Here is a 16706-nt window from a genome sequence, read left to right as displayed (position 1 = left end):
TTCAGCCGGAGCTGCCGCCCCTCCTCCCCAGGAGCCCTTCCCCGGCTCCGGCCCACGGAGCACTCCCGACCACTTCTACTTTAGTGTTGTGTGATTTGGATCAGTGTTTGCTCCAAAACACCCTTAAAAATTTGAACCCGCCTCAGGTTATCTTCTACCGTTACAAACCACAATGCCTAGGCGGTGGCTTTATTGTATCCCCCTGGTTTCCCACGAAGACAAGGCTCTTACACCCATGATGAGCAAGGACCCAGCTTTGAAATCAAAGTCAAAGCCGATCGGGGTTCAGAGCTGCCTCCTTCCCCTCGTGGGGCCAGCAGGCTGGCACGTGCTCTCCCACCCTCTGCGGAGCCGCCCTCAAAGCAATCGCAGGTCCTTCGATGTTTGCGCCACCAGATTCCCGGGGACAGGAAAAGAGAAACACACTCACCGCAAATGCTTTGGTGAAAGGCCACCATGCGGAGAAATCTACAGACACAGCTTCATCTCTATTTCACACACGCCCCTGATTTTGGGGACTGAGGCTGAGGTTCTCCCCAGGAGCTGCCCTGGCTGCGGGGAGTGGAGTCTCATGGGTGGTACCGTCCCCAGGGACGGCCAGCGCCCATGGGTGCAATGGGTGGGTCCGTGACCCACAGCCTCCACGGGGACGTCCCTGAGGGGCAACGCTTCTTCAGAGCTCCCTTGAGGCTTCTGCGGCATCACGCCTCGCCTTGCCTCGCTCATCCCAGCTGCTCTCCCCCTCGGCAGGGGTCGTTCCCGAGAACTAACCTCACTAAACCACGGCACACGTGAGTCTCCCAAGCAGAGAGCCAGCTTCCTGGGGAACCTACCTGTAGCCACGTGGGATAAAACCTCAAAGCATTCACTTAATTGAGTATTTTACCTTCAGATGCAAACACAGTAGGAGCACAACACTTTTTAATAATTTAATATTCTTTTAATTCCAAGAAATTGTGAAACAAATTGTATGCTTCCTGAGAAACTCACCTATTTAATTCATTCTGTGCCTTACACAATTATGTCTCATTGACATCATTACCAGGAGAATGTTTTCTTTTAATTTGTTAAATACAGAGTCATAACTATTCATCTTTCTTAAAAAAATCATTAAAAAATCATTTTCCACGCATTTAAATATTAAGGAAGTTTTTGGTAATATTTACAGGTGGGATTTGAGGTTACTTTAGAAGTCTCTTATTTTTTAAATGAAATGGAATCAGTAATTTTTTTTAGAAAGATTTATTTGTTTTTGTGAGAAAAAGAAAGAGAGAGAGACAGTGACAGCACAAGGGGAGGAGGGACAGAGGGTGGGAGACTCAAGCCGGGAGCCCAGCGTGGGGCCGGATCTCGAGATCATGAGATCATGCCCTGAGCCGATATCAGGTGTCAGACATTGAACTACGCCGCCCAGGTGCCCCTGGAATCAGTAATTTCATAAATATTTTACTCATTATACCTATATGTTTTTCATTCTCCTCTCTCTGAACTTTTGTCATGAGGGTCACTGGTGCACCTTCAAAGGGCAGGGACTGAAGACGGAGCCTCCTCTCGTTCCTGCCCAATGGACACAGTCTTGCACCTAAGAATCTCCACAAGACGCACACGGTCATCCTTCCTCTTCTTTCAGTGACTGAGGCTTTGCATTCCTGACAAATACACCCCAAACCAGCCAAGGCCTTCGTCCGGTGAAACCCACTGTTGGGCACAATGAAGCCCCGTAAATTAGCCTCATGGAGACGTCGACACTTCAAATGTGATGTTACATCACAAAGAACGGACAAACTGTCCAGGTTCCCTTTCCTTTTTCCTTGTTTTATGTGAAAATATGCACATTTCTGTTTGTAAACGAATTTCTGGAGGCTGGATATATTTGGAAGACACCTGGTGTGTCTTTGCATCTTTATGGGTGACTTCTACCAACGGTGCTTAGGGACTGAGAATGTTAGGATACAGGATCAGAAACGTTCAGCCAATAAACCTTCCCCTTTCTCCAGATCACAAACTTCAGACGCATCTAAAATACAATGCCGTATCTGGGGCGCCTGGTGGCTCAGTCAGCTGGGCGTCCAACTCTTGATTTCCACTCATGTCATGATCTCAGAGTCATAGGATCGAGCTCCGTGTTGGGCTCTGCACTGGGCAAGATAATCTCTCACCCCCTGTCCCTCCCCAGCCATCCCTGCTCACACACTCTCTCTCTCTCTAAAAAAAAATAAAATATATATATATATATATAGTGCAGTACCTCAGTGTTCCTATAAAGACTCAACTGAATCCAGCGGCCACAAAGAAAATTTTCCCAAAGCAGAACATTAAGAAGGAAAGGTCAAACCGCAAAGTCCTTCCTTGCTCCAGTTATGAGAGAGAGGTCAAGAAGCAAGGGGTGCCACGGCCCAAAACAAGCCCAGACCACCAGCTGTCTGTTCATCCACACAGATTGCCCGAAGTCCCAATGGTAAGATGGCAGAGGGTCATTCCTCCATGACCTGAATCGGGACGGACAGTGCAAGTGGACAGGGGATAGTTATTGCTAAGTCAATGGCACATACCCATCACCATGGAAGGAGTCAGAAATTTAAGTACCTCTGAGGATGACAGAGAAATTGTCTCTGGATGTCATGACTCCAGAATGGGTCATGAGGTGAGACCTCATTACAGCCGTCATTGTTCCCTGGTCTGCTAAGGCCTCACACACACAAGGACCCTCGAGAGATTCAGAGCATAACTTAATGTTTCCCAACTCTGCAGGGCATGTGTGCTGGTGGACAGCACCATGATTCCACAAAAGGAATCCAGAGGACAGTAGCTTCCCACTACCCTCCCCGCAGGCACCGAACTCTGTGTAGGTAGCGTAGAGCAAAACTGTTGTCAGAAGAACAATTTACAAACAAAGCTCACACAGAGGAGAAATAGAAAAGGGAAAAGGGAAACCTGCATCACATGTAAAAAGGCTACGAATCTTTGAGAGGAACTTTGTCATGGAAAGAAAGCCACAGAGTCCTGCTTTATGCCTGCTGTCCTGCCATAATTATCGAGATCATCCCCTACATTCACTAAAACGTCCTGGTTTGGGCAATAAATTATGTGGCCACCCTAACTGTAATAGGAAGACGCCCTAACCTGCCCTTATGGGAAAGCACAGCAAAAAAGAGTCACTGATCACATGGTGAGCAGGGACTTGCCACTGAACCTCCATCAGGAGAGCGGGCTAAGGAGGGTCTTGGAACATGGGGCACTGACTGCCATCAATACCGCTATACTGCTATGGAGCGTGCACTGGATAAAGTGAATTTCCCTGTTAATGCAATGCATATTCTGGTCCCAATGGACATCCATTAAGAAGATAATTAAAGAGACACTGGCATACACCATTCTTGGGATTGGATAAAACATCTTTGGCTTGATGTCTTTGGGTCTCAAAGTTCCCACTCAATTTGAAACTGCTGCCCCCCCTTCCCCAGAACAGAGCTGGGGAGTCCAACGGACCATACAGACGAGGGGCTCTGAACAAGGGATTCTTCCCCTGTGCATACAGCTTTGAGCACAGCGCAACTACTGAGAATCGGGCTGCATGTTCACCGGTCCTAGACCTGCCTCTCCTGCTTTTCCTTCGCAACAAATAATGCTCATCTTCTTATTTAACATCAGTAAATTGGGGTGTTTTGGTTTTGAATGTTTGCTCCAGCTTGGTGATGGCATTATCTGGGTTGTTTGGAAAGTGTATATTCCTTCTCCAGGAAAAAAGATGCTGTTATGTTGGTATAAAAAGGAGAGTTGAATACGTTGGTTTGAATCAGTGCCTGGAATTGCTCTGTAGGAATCAAGTGGGTGTTTACAGCAGAGTACGTACAGGTCATTCTGAATTTATACATTAGTTACAGATAATGTGCTGTGATTGCAAGATCTTACATTATTTTTGCCACTCAGTGCCAAATTTTAATTACAACCAAAAAATAGCAAACTGGTAATGAAGAAAAGTCATTATACTCTCTCATGGGATGTTTAAACTTTGTAATTCTGCTCATCTTAGAGATATGATTTGTTATTGGAAACTATACTAACGAGACAGTTTTTCTGCACATCGACACAATTTTATGAAAACATGTAAGAAAAGCCTATTATGCTTTTTTTTTCAACACATTCTCTCCAAATCTCTAGGGTCCTTTCACAGACCAAAGGCTGGAAACCACCAAAGGTGGTTTCATTAAATTGACTATGCCTATTAGGAAAGCTTGATAGTTTGTACATAAGGAAAATTTTAAAATCACTGGCAAGATGATTCTTGGCAGCTGTAGGATATTTATCACATCTTTTATAATAGCAAAAAACGGGCACCATCAAGTTGTTGCTCTACAATAAAACGGGATGGCGTATTTAATAAGTGAAACATGGTGTCGTACACATCAAAACCACAGGGCAGTAAAAATTAATTAACTTTATCTATAAATACTTGCAGGGCTGGATCCCCAAAACTAATCTAGAACAACAGGGGCAGCAATAACAGTAAAAAGAACCCAGAAGAAGGCCCACGGCAGTGCCCTGTGTGTAAACTGAAAAGCAAGGGAACACAGGACACTACTGTGTGAAGTCCCCTACGTGGATATAGGTTCTAAAGAAAAGCAATACATTAGAAATTACAAACTTTCAGTTGTAAAATAAATAAGTCATAGCGATGCAATGTACAGCATGGTGATTACAGCTAATAATATCTTTGTCTATTTTAAAGTTGCTAAGAAAGTAGACCTTAAAATTTTCATAACAAGAAAAAATTGTAACTATGTATGGTTGTGGATATTAACTAGTTATTGTGGGATTATTTCCTCATGTAGACAAACACTGAGTCATATGCTCACATCTGAAACTGACATGGTGCTACACGTTGATTAAAACATAAAAAGGTGATACAAAGATTTGTAAAAAAAGGGGGGTGCAGGGTAATCCTTAACCGGGGGAGTGAGAATTTAGAGGAGCGAGGGAGACACTAAAAGCATTGTAGTGTTTAATTGTGTACATTAGGGGGTTAGCCCACAAATGCTCTTTCAAGAAACATGAGTAGTATTTTAAAATACATACATGAATTACATAGTGACTTCATATCACGTCAACATGTAAGTATTTATGGAAAGTACCTGTTCTCATGTAGCTGTGCGTTGCACATTTGGAACATGCCCAATGCTGAAATATGGGAGAAGACTCTGTGGTTTTAGAAAGTTTTTTTTTTTTTTTTTACTTTTTAATACAAAATAACAAGTATTCCATTTTGCACCATTAAACGATACAGCAAGGATTTTTCTTCCTATCCCTTTTAGTGTTTCAAAATCTTTTACCTTTTAAGTTACAGCTCCCAGATAAATTCTTTATTTAGTTTTAAAGGAATCGGTTCCTCTGCAGAGCTCTAAAATCCATCATAAGCATAAAGGTTTAAAAACCTGTCTGGGTCAGAGGTGCACCATATTTGGCAGGTGGGGAGAGTGAGCAATCCAATGTTCTCACGCTCCTGGCACCACTCCACGCTCACAGTGATGCTTGCTTTAGGAGGCTTGAAAGATTAAACGCCCTGTGTGGGCTTACTGTCAACTCTTTGGGAGGATTTTATACTTTCTTGTTGGGCTATCAAATTATCTCCACCATGACCTCAAACTTATTTTGGAAAGAAACAACCATAAAATGCAAAACAGCAATAATATCAAGGATGGCTTCCAGCCACGATTAGAAGGAAGTCTCACAACCGACAGGCCTAAGTTCTGGTGGCTCAGACTCCTCACACGGATGCCTCAGAATGGACATTTGTTACCCTCAGAAGCTCCCCCTCCCTGGCTGCACGGATCCTGGACAGACTCGGTCAAAGTTCTACTGAACAAGCAAACCCGCCGTCTCCCACAGTCGGGGTGATGGCCTGGTGTTGTCTTGGTAAAGTTCACCAAGAGGTAGTGAGTGAGTGTCAGTAGCCATTAAGTTCCTCTCTTGCTCTGGTGTAGGCAACGGCGTCTTTGTGCGTACACAGTGGGCAACAGAACGCTTCCTGAACGTTTAGGGCAACAGAGCAGCTGGGGATCTTGGGGAAATGCAGATTCTGGCTCACGAAGTCGGGGGAGTTACGTCTGCACCTGTGACAGGCTTGAAAGTGGTGCTGCCATGCATGGCTCCTGGGCCACACCGGAGGACCTGGCCACCCGGGGAGGAGAGCGGCTGACAAAAAGAAGACCACCCATGTGCAACAAGTAAACTGTTGCATAAAAACACCTGAAGGAAAGGTTCTAAGGGTTATCTGGTCTTCGGAAAATACAGTGAAGCACAAAAGATTAGACAGAGAGCGAGGACCCTCAGAGTGGCCTGCACAGAGTCACCTGGAGAGCCCACTCCCCGGGCATCGGGCCTCAGAGCCAGAGAAATCAGATCTCTAGGGACAGAGACAAGTCCTAGCATTCTGGAAGCTTTCCAGGTGACTGCAGTGAAAACAAGTGCTAAATTCAAAACCAGTCTTAGCAAATGCACATCGAAACAAGGCCCCCCGTAGACTTGCGTTTTATGCCATAATTTACCGCCTTTGTCCGGGGCACCTGGGTGGCACAATAGGTTAAGCACAATAGATTAAGCACCCTTGGTTTCGGCTCAGGTTATGATCTCAGGGTCATGAGATCGAGCCCATGCCGGGCTCTGCAGTCAATGGGGAATCTGCTTGGGATCCTCTCTCCCTCTCCTTCTGCCACTCCCACTTGTGCTCTCTCTCTCAAATAAGTAAATAAGTCCTTAAGAAAAATTTACTGCCTTTGCTCAACATTCTCATTGACTAAACTGAAAAAGAAACCTCACTCTTCAGTATTAACCTTCATTTAAAATTGCTGATTGTCAGAAGGCAGGAGCTGGAAAGACAAGGATGGTTTGACTGCCGGCACCGCCAGCTCCTTTCACTTACCACCCAAATAATAGGTGTCCCCTGAATCAATCTGCCCACGCAGGGAATGAGCCACAGAGGCTGTCTCACCGTCCACCATCACATTCAGGTGATTTACTTTCAATGAGAGGGACACTGAATGCCACTGCCCATCACTTAATCCAGCACCTGGAAGTAAACAAAATTGGGTAAGATATTCCTAAAAACCCTATAGATGCAGCTACACAGAGCCATGCTTGAGAACAATACAGTCATGATCTTAGACACCCTACCAAACTTCACCATGAACTCACCTGAAACCCACCAGGTTATTTAGCTGGCTGGGCAATGGAGACTGACCACAGAGGACAGCTGGGCCTCTCAGAGAGAAAGGGAGAGGCTTGGGACAGATGTGGGCTTCGGGGTTTCTTAACAGGCAATGAGATCACGTGGTATCCTGGTCATGTTTATCTAGGAGGAAGGGGTTACCTGCGGAGTGAGGCTCATTGAGTAAATGTGTGGTTCCAGAGGGTCCTTGCCTCTGACCTCCCAGTCATAGATTGGCCAGTCGTGTTCTAACACAAATTATATTCTAGCAAAAATTACTGTGGTCAGTTAAGAGTATTAAGACATATGTGCACACGGCAGTGGCTGTGTTTCACTTTCTCATTGCTCGGTTAAATCAGAAAAGTACAGGGAGAAAAAAAGAGAAAAGAAAGCAAGCTGAATTGAAGGGGGAAGGAAGAATCAAGAGTGGACAGTCCAAACATTCTGCCCTGGACAGCGCAATCTTAGTTTCTCCCAGTGCTAGGGCTTTAAGGACTAACACAACAGGATCCTGAACAACCTAACATGACCAAATATCCTAGTCCCCTGGCACAGGGCATACTTCCCCCTCTTCTAGTTTGTTAATATTTTAGGATGTTGAGAAGCATAAGATTTTCCAAAAGTGTTGTTATAAAAATAAAATCTTGTCCCTACTTTCATGTATTATTACCATATATAATCTTGGTAAACTATTTAGAAAAATATATCATATATATCAATATAACTCTTTAGAAAAAATGTATCAGCAACTTAAGTATTGCTAAAACATGAAAATTCATAGAACAAAATGTAAAGTTTAGAAAGCACCACATTAAAGTGTGTGTGTGTGTGTGTGTGTGTGTGTGTGTGTGTGTGCATACTCAATCACTGTCTAAAAATGGACAAAAACCAGTAGGAAATATTTTTAAATATTAACATTAACTTTGGATGAGGGAATTGTGTTTGCCTTCATGCCCATATTCCATTGGTCAAAGCGAGTCATTCGTTCAAAGGCAAGGGACTCCTCCCATCCACGGGGAGGTCACGGCCACTGTCACAGCCCCAGAGACACCTGCTGCTGTGAAGGAGCACAGTGAACAATTGGGATCTGTAGAAATTATCTTGCCCAACAGGGAAACAGGTCATAAACAAATACTTCAGCTCACTGAAAACAAAGTGAGACTCTTAATTTCTTTGATGTTGTGCCCAAGCTCACAAATGAGCCTGCCTGACTCTCATTTGATCGTCTTGGGGAATTGTCCTGATAGATTACCCTATACCTCTTGCAAATGAGAAAGGCTCTGACTGCTTAGAGCCCTCTAAGTTTGGAAGTCAACCTGCAAGGGCCAGAAGTTATTTTCTAGCTCATGGGTGTATCAGCCCCAAAGAAAATACGGCCACGTATCCACAAACAAGAACCTGGGAGTGTCCCTTCCACTCTTGCCATTCGATATTTATTTTGAAGTTTACCTAACATGATCTGTCGGGAGGGAACCACATCCATTTAAAATCTGATGTTAATGGGGCACCTGGGTGCCTCAGTGGGTTGAGCCTCTGCCTTCTGCTCAGGTCATGATCTCAGGGTTCTGGGATCGAGCCCCATGTCGGGCTCTCTGCTCAGCAGGGAGCCTGCTTCTTCTTCTCTCTCTACCTCCCTCTCTGCCTACTTGTGATCTCTGTCTGTCAAATAAATAAATAAAATCTTTAAAAAAATAAAATAAAATCTGATGTTAAAATTCCTTCCTGTCCCCTCCTCCCCCCACCTGTCTAGGACAAAGAGTTATTTCCTGGGAGAACTTGCAGAAAACACTCCAGAATATCTCCTTCAATGGGTAATAGATGCCATTTACCTCTATAATAAAAAAACTGTTTTTAATAAAATTCGGCATTCTCATTTAAAAGTGAAATGCCTGCTCTTACGATCATTCTGTTTCTCCCCATTATAATTCTCACCTTTGTGTTTCTTTTGTGTGTCTTCTACCCTCCCCACTTCTGATGGAACAACGGCCTGTCTCCCAGGCAGCACTTACAGTCAAAGGATGGATGGAGAAGGGAGGGGCGGGGGGGGTTTGATTTGTGCTACTGGGAACACGAGGCTCATTGTCCCACCCACCTCCCAGCTCCACAAAGGCTGCAGTCTTGGTCGGGGGGGGGGTGGCGCGGCAGTGATGGTCTTGGGACTAGTTTTGGAATAATGAGAACTAAAGGTTTTGGAGTGACTGCTGACTAGCAGGCACGGGGCTCGTGGTCTGTAGGCTCAACATCATTTCTTCTACCATCGGTCACAGTAGTGTCCCTCTGAAGACGAGGACCCGAGGCTTGGGGAGAACACAGGTGGCACTTTTCGAGCCCATCAGCCCTAGCAGCACAGAGGTGGTTCTGGAAATGGGCCTGGGAGGTGAGTCCTCTCACACACGTCTCCCACCAGCTTGTGCAAAATCCGTCCTGATCGCAGAGAACACTGCCCTGGGCAGTCGAGGCCCTTTGGGAAAGGGTGGACTCTGTCTCTTCCTACAGAAAGGGAAAGCACGCTCCCCTCCCCCCCACTGACCTTCTGTCCCCACCACGCTCCACTGGCCCGGCTCCACAAGCGCGCGGACACTAGGTTGTACACTCCGGACCTTTCCAGATCCCTTCACAAACACAGTGAGGTAACTATTCGGAAATAGGACCCAAAAGCGGGAAGCAGGATGAACGGTGACCGGGTGTCCTTTCCTGGCATCTGGCGTGATTACGTCTCACTCAGCCTTTCAACTTTGGTTCTTGGTTTGGTAGGTGCTTTTGCGCTTCATCCAGGGTTTGGAATGAAAAGCAGTCGCCATCTGTCTCCTCTTCCTCGCTTTCTGTGCCTTGCAGACACCGCGCCTTTCCCCAGCGGAAGGCTCATGGCCCCTGCCCGGAGCGTGTCTCTCGGGGACACGTTTCCGACAGCATCTGCTCCTGCTGCGCGTCTGTGTCACGACCCTTCAGACGCTTCCATCATGGCGACATCCGTGACACTGATCCGTGATCCGCGATTACAACGCGCTGAAGGCTCACGCGGCACCATTTCTTAGCAATAGAGTATTTTTTTAAATTAAGGCACGTATATTGTTTTTCCAGACATAAAGTTCCTGCACATGTAACAGACCATGGTATGCTGCAGACATAACTTTTATATGCGTGGGGAAGCCAAAAAAAATCAATTTGGTTCACTTTATTGCAATATTTGTTGTATTGGGGTGGTCTGGAACCAGACCTGAGTATCTTGGAAGCAGGCCTGTATTTCAAAGGTAAAAAAACAAAACAAAACAAAACAAAAATCACCCCTCAAATGCTTCTAAAAAAAACAGCAAGAAAAATGCACCTCTGGTTTGCTTCCAAAAACTAACGCATTGCCCAGTGAAAGCTTAAAAAATCAATTCGATAAAAGTTTCTATAATATTTCAGTGCCAGCCTTCAAAAAAAGTTAAATAACTACTCCCAGCGTGTTGGAAGGGAGAACGGTGTGTACTCACATGAAGCAACAGCAAAACACCATCTCTTCATTAATAAGGCACGCAGCTTGTAAATCTACACAAACCAAGAGTGAAGCAGTTTCCAAAACCTGACTTGGTTGTGCTCATCTGCTGAGGTCCAAAAGGGAACTCCCTATGCCAGTGGTCAGATTTTTTCTTTTATTTATAAAGAGAAACAAGGAGCTACATTTCATTCCTGGCTTTCAATCCTGACCTGGTAACCTGGGTCAGGCAAGGTGCTCCTTCCGTAGTCAACACTCGTGGAGTGACACCTACCTGGCTCTACATTTTCACCAGCACTCTAACGCAAAACAGTCCCCAGACTCCGAGGATAACACAACCCCGGAAGGGAGTTTAGAAATGTGGGTCCTTCTTGGAAGCCAAGCAGAACATTCACCCACAATTATAAGAAGCCTCATTCGAAACAGGGATTCCCGAAGGAACAGAAAATCTGGGAAAAACTGTAACTTCAAATATTATGACTGGTGTGTGTATAGACTCAAAAGACGGTATAAGGAACCTCTTTTCTCAGGACTCTAACTTAGGCTACTGTTCTCCAGTGTTTCAAGCGGACTGCCAACTCCCCACCATCAGTTGATAACAAGGTTATTTTTTAAACTTTTTGAGAGGTATGTGTGATCTGCAGCTAACTTCGGCTCACACTGACTCACACACCAACAGCCTGGAGGTACCTAGTTCAAAGGTGAAAGAACTCTAGTTCCCTCTAGAAGGATTACGAGTATCTTACTGATTCAGTCAACGTTTAACGCAGAGGTGACAGAAGGACCGTGCGGTCACAGCAAACGCCTATTACCTGCTGTGACGTCCCTCGCCGGGTGTCGGGGCTGGGACTCAGCCTGAGTTTTCCATCATTAAGAACGAGGACGAGAGCCGCTGGCCCATGTCGGAATTGAGTGGTCAGCAGCAGCCCTGCCCTGTTCCACGTTCGGAATTGGAAAGCGACCAATACCTTGTCCTCTCCGACGGTGCCCAGCAGAGCCAAGTAACTCCTGGAGCTCGGAAAAGTCACGGGCGAAATTTGAGGGTGTGAGCACGAGAAGGACACATTTCCCTGTGAATACAGTGGAAAAGGATTTAGGAAGGGGCAGAAGGGATGCTTTCATGAACAACGGGCTTTCCAAGAGGTGCAGTTTCCTATCAACCTTCCAGCAAGCAAGGACCCAAGACCTAGGCTTCCCCACCCAGCTGCAGTCCAGATTTACCTGACAGGTCCCTCAAACCGTGACACTGCCCTGGCTGGGCAAACCTCCTTCTGAGGCTTCTAGGGCAGTTCTGTCTCCTCCATTTCTGGGCATTGGCAAAGGAATCTGGAGATACGTCTTTCCCAGGCCTTGTGCTGGGCGCAGGACACAACACAGGAGCCAGATTTCTTATACCTCGAGGCACTGGCTGTTTACGTGCGGCACGAAGCCCAGCACCATGGACAGCGGCTCCGGGGCCCTTCCTGCACTCCCCTTGCTTGTGTGAATGCTTACACACCCATTACTCAGGGGACACAAACATCTGGCTCAGGCAGGCCTTAAGCCTCGGCCCATCTGAGGCAGGGGTGTGGCCGGCCTGAGTGGGCTGTCAGCCTCTTAGAGGCTCCCATGGGCCGTGTCAACCAGCATGCTCTCCCCAGCCTGACCCGCTGGCTTCCTGTTGCTTTTATTTCATTCTATTTTACTAAAAAACACACCTTTGAGCTTTACATTATATCTACTGCTCCAGGAGCAAACTTACCTTTAATCATAGTGTTTGGGAGAAAGGAACTTAAGTTCTTAAAAGAACTCCAATTAAGTGGGGCACCTGGGGGGCTCAGTGGGTTAAGCCTCTGCCTTCACCTCAGGTCATGATCTCGGGGTCCTGGGATCAAGGACTTAGTAGGGAGTCTGCTTCTCCCTCCCTCTGTCTCTCCCCCTGCATGTGCTCTCTCTCTCTCTCAAGTAAATAAATTCTTTTAAAAATTTAGATAAATTTTCATAAATTCCAGAGGAATATGTGCCCAAACATTGTCCTTCCTCTCCAAAATATATACCATAAAAGCACTGTAATCAAGTCAATATGGCATTGGTATGGGGTAAACACAGCAGCAGAGCCCAGTGACTGACCCACAGAAAGATCTGAGACCACAGGTACAGTCAGTATGTGGTGAGAGGTAAGATTCAAGCCTGTGTGCGGAGGTTGGGTCTGATCACTAAACAACTCAGGCATGAATGGGTACCCGTGAGACCTAAAATAACTACTGATCCACACAAAGAGTAAAGCCCAGACAGTTGAAGACTTAATTTTTTTTCAGTTTCAAAGTAAATAAATAAATGAAACCGCCTTAAAACTTTTTACAGGAAAATCCTTGAGACTGTATCTAGAGTCTAGGGTTTCAGAAGTATTTCAAAGCAAGACCAAATACTACAAAGCTATTAAAAAAATACATTGAGACATTGGCTATGTATCAATAAAGGCATTTATATACTCAACATGGCCCATAACATTTAATATAAAAGATATGATATATGATATATAATTATATTATAACATGATCTTATATTTCATAGAAAATTGGTTAATCTGAGGAAATATTTGGATCATTAATGACATAAGGTGATATATCAAACCTAAAACTCTCTTATAAATCGGGACACCTGGGTGGCTCAGTCGGCTGAGTGACCGACTCTTGATTTTGGCTCAGGTCATGGTCTCAGGGTCCCAGGATTGAGTCCCATGTGTGGCTCTGAGCTCAGTGGGGAGTCTGCTTGAGAGATCCTCTCTTTCTCTCGCTCATACTCTCTCTAAAAAATAAATAAATAAAAAATAAATAAGTCTTAAAAAAAAAAAGCATTCCCACAGGTTTCGCTGAGTTGGAAAATGGAGATGGAGAAAAGCTTACATAAAACCATCCCATTTCTGTAAACGACACTCGATATGGAGGCATCGATATTCACAAAGCTGGGTGCACTGCTTGTAGAGGATTCGGGTCTAAGGAACCAAACGTGGAAGGACAGACGCCAGCTCCGTAACACGCCGGCCGGGAGGACGGACGCCAGCTCGGTAACACGCCGGCCGGGGGGACAGACGCCAGCTCCGTAACACGCCGGCCCGGGGGGATGGCCTGCAGCCGCGTGGCGAGACGAAAGCCTGACAACAGTCAAGGCAGGCGGACCCCGTCTGAGGGGTCCGCCTGCCTTGAGATAACATGCTCCTTATTCGCTGACCTAAGTCCCCAGATCCACAGCAGACAGACCCCTGGCCTTGGGGCAAGAAGGTCCCAAATGTTCCCAGTCGCCTGTTCGAAGCCACATCTGCCTTCCGAAGAGTCAAGCAAGTTTTCTGGCAAACCTTTTTCTTCCTTAGTTCCCAGGACTGATTTTACTAACCTCCCTTTGTGTATCTGTGGGCCTCGGCCTCCCTTTGCAGAACAATAGGGTGTTCCTGCACATCAGCAAACAGGCACCAGACCCCCGGGGCACAGCCCCTGAGCACGGAGGTAGGATTTGTGGCCGGCACCATGGAGTCTGCCCGGGATGGACAGATGCAGCAGACCACCCGCTCCCTTCACCAACCCACTCCTAACCCCTCTGCAAATCACTGGGCCGGGCAGAAACCCGGCAGCTGGCTTTTGCACAAGAGTCCACCTTCTCCCCAGGTTCCGGGCCTCAAATTAAATTAAGCTCAAATTCCTTCCCAACCCAAATTCATCTCTCGAGTACTGGCCTTTCGAGTGAGTGACAGGCAGCTGAGCTTGGAGTTCAGTAACAGTAGAAAGAAGCAAGAGGAAATCAATCCCAAACAGAGACCCTGCCCCGAAAAGTCTTTATTCAGATGTGCCATGATGCATTTGTGAAACCGTACATCTGTTTTCATACACCTGTAAAAATTAAGCCGGTGGTGGGGATGATGGAGGGCACTTGTGAGGAGCACCAGGTGATGCAGGAAATGCTGATTCCCTAAACTGTACACCTGAAGCTAATACTACACTGTATGTTAGTGACTGGAACTAAAATTTTAGAAAATTAAATTTAAAAATCAAGTTAATTATTTAGTGAATTAAGTCAAAAACGAACTAAAAGGTATACGTGATTGGCACTTTCCCTGCCTTCAGGAGAGGCATATTCTAGACTGGGTCCATCAGACAAGCTGCAGTTCCCTTCTCCTTTGACCTCATGTGTAGCTTTCTTACCATGACGAGGGTCTGTGGTGTGTGTTTCTTGGACAAATCAATGATATCCACTCCATTATAGTAGAGATTTTCAAAGCAGCCGTGAAAGTCTTTATGTGGGAATGCCACTGATTTTCCATGTCCAGGAATCCCTCCAAAGCTGATCTTAGAAAGAAAAAAAATGACATAAATAATATTGTTTAATGATTTCCTGATTGTCTGCCTAAAACACGTATGCTCAGCAGTTATAGGATAATTGCCTCCAATCTATCTGGCATTATTTTAACATTATCATGTTAATTTCAAGTGAATTTTTAGACATAGATGTACCGAGGCTTTCTTTATTACATTTAGATAAGTAGGTTAAATATCCCTTCTCACAATTTGCTACTCAAAGGGCTATGTCACTTCAGCTGATGGGGAATGTTGTACGTTCATTTCCACAGTCACTCTTGATCTGGGTGACAAGGCGGCTGACCGTGATGACATTCCACTTTACAAACCTTCCTAGAACCCAGCTTCAGGGTCCGGGTATTTGCCAGGACACTGCTGATCGGTTAGAATAATGAAGGCATCGATGATCTCATTCAGGACCAGGCTCTGCAGCTGGCCTCCTCGGCTGAGGCCACTTACACTAAATGAATGTTGAAATCATCCCCTTTGCTCTGATAGATGTGTTGCGCAGAACTGGCAGAATAAAAGGTGTTCTCCAGTGCTGGTTAGATACATGCGGGCAACACGCTGGGGATGCGTTAAGCCTTTAAATGTCCCGAGAAACAGTATTTTGAATCGCCTGACTCTGGCTCTCTCGTTCCTCAAAAAAGCAGGTTGGAATGTATGGTGATTACTTCTCCAAGCACCCTAGATTGCTAATTCTGTTTACGATCGCCCTAAAACACAGAGATCTCCAAAAGAATGGGTCACGGCCAACACCAGAGATAATATGGAAAGCCGTCTGGACACGTGTATTTTACTGTGCCGCCTGTCATACTGATAGCTCTTCAACTACACACTTTCCGAATTCAACGACTACTTCCTCCCAGGGGAGAACTCACACCTATGAGTGATAAAACATCTCAACAATGCACGTGGGTCTCTCTCTGGGCTGACATCACCCATGGGAAACGTTTCACCAGAATTCCAAATTACTAGCAATGGGTATTTCTCTATGTAGCGGTATTTTCTTAAAAGGTTATGTTGTGTTTAAATAATAAAATCTATAATACTTGAAAAGAAATGTTCACACCTTATAATCAAGATCCAAGTAGTCGGACTTGCCCTTGGCCTGGAAATGCTGACTGTGCCTGTCCACTGTGAAGTGGACATGCATGTTCCCAAGCTCGATGAGGACAGAATGCCAGTGCTCGTCATCCAGCAGGCTGCCCAGGGTGAGGGTCGCATGGGCGTCAGGGCAGGGTAGGTTAGTACGGCCTACAAGCACAGGTGAAACAAATGAACCACCCCATCCAACTCGGTACCATGGTGCCGTGTGGGAGGTCAATATGTCCCCCAATCACTTTCCTTGCACACTTCTATCTGGAGAGCTGGTCAACTGCTTTTACCTCAGCCTCATGTACAACCTTCTCTCACTCAGGAATGATTCTTCCACTTTTCTTGTATTTATTATTATTAGTTATTGCATTTTCATTTTTCTTGGAAGTATCTTCTGAGAACCTCATGAAACACATGGCCTCACAGCTCCTGAGAACTTCACGAAGAGCACTGCCTCATGGTTTCGGGGATCCACCCCTCGTCTTTACAATATTACCAGGTTGTTTACTGAACCTGTGCAAATGGTCTTACACACTAATCGAGCTATAAAACTTGTTACAGTGAAGTACATTTGGGATACATGCATGTTCCCCGTAGT

At 45.7% G+C, this 16706-nt stretch overlaps 1 pseudogene across 1 annotated transcript in view; it reads right to left on the bottom strand.

Moving 5' to 3' along the window:
* The window catches only part of LOC308355050 (contactin-associated protein-like 3), a 141381-nt pseudogene that overhangs the window by 51665 nt on the left and 73010 nt on the right, over positions 1-16706 (bottom strand). Inside the window, exons 6-9 of the transcript in view lie at positions 16083-16267; positions 14858-15001; positions 11495-11752; positions 6920-7066 (exon numbers count right to left, since the gene is read on the bottom strand). The product of the transcript in view is annotated as a contactin-associated protein-like 3 (transcript). The remainder of the gene's footprint in view (positions 1-6919; positions 7067-11494; positions 11753-14857; positions 15002-16082; positions 16268-16706) is intronic.

The sequence above is a fragment of the Martes martes genome (assembly GCF_963455335.1).
Source record: "Martes martes genome assembly, chromosome: 14".
NCBI lineage: Eukaryota > Metazoa > Chordata > Mammalia > Carnivora > Mustelidae > Martes > Martes martes.
The sequence above is the reverse complement of the archived record's forward strand: the minus strand, read 5'-3'. Positions and strand labels throughout refer to the sequence as shown.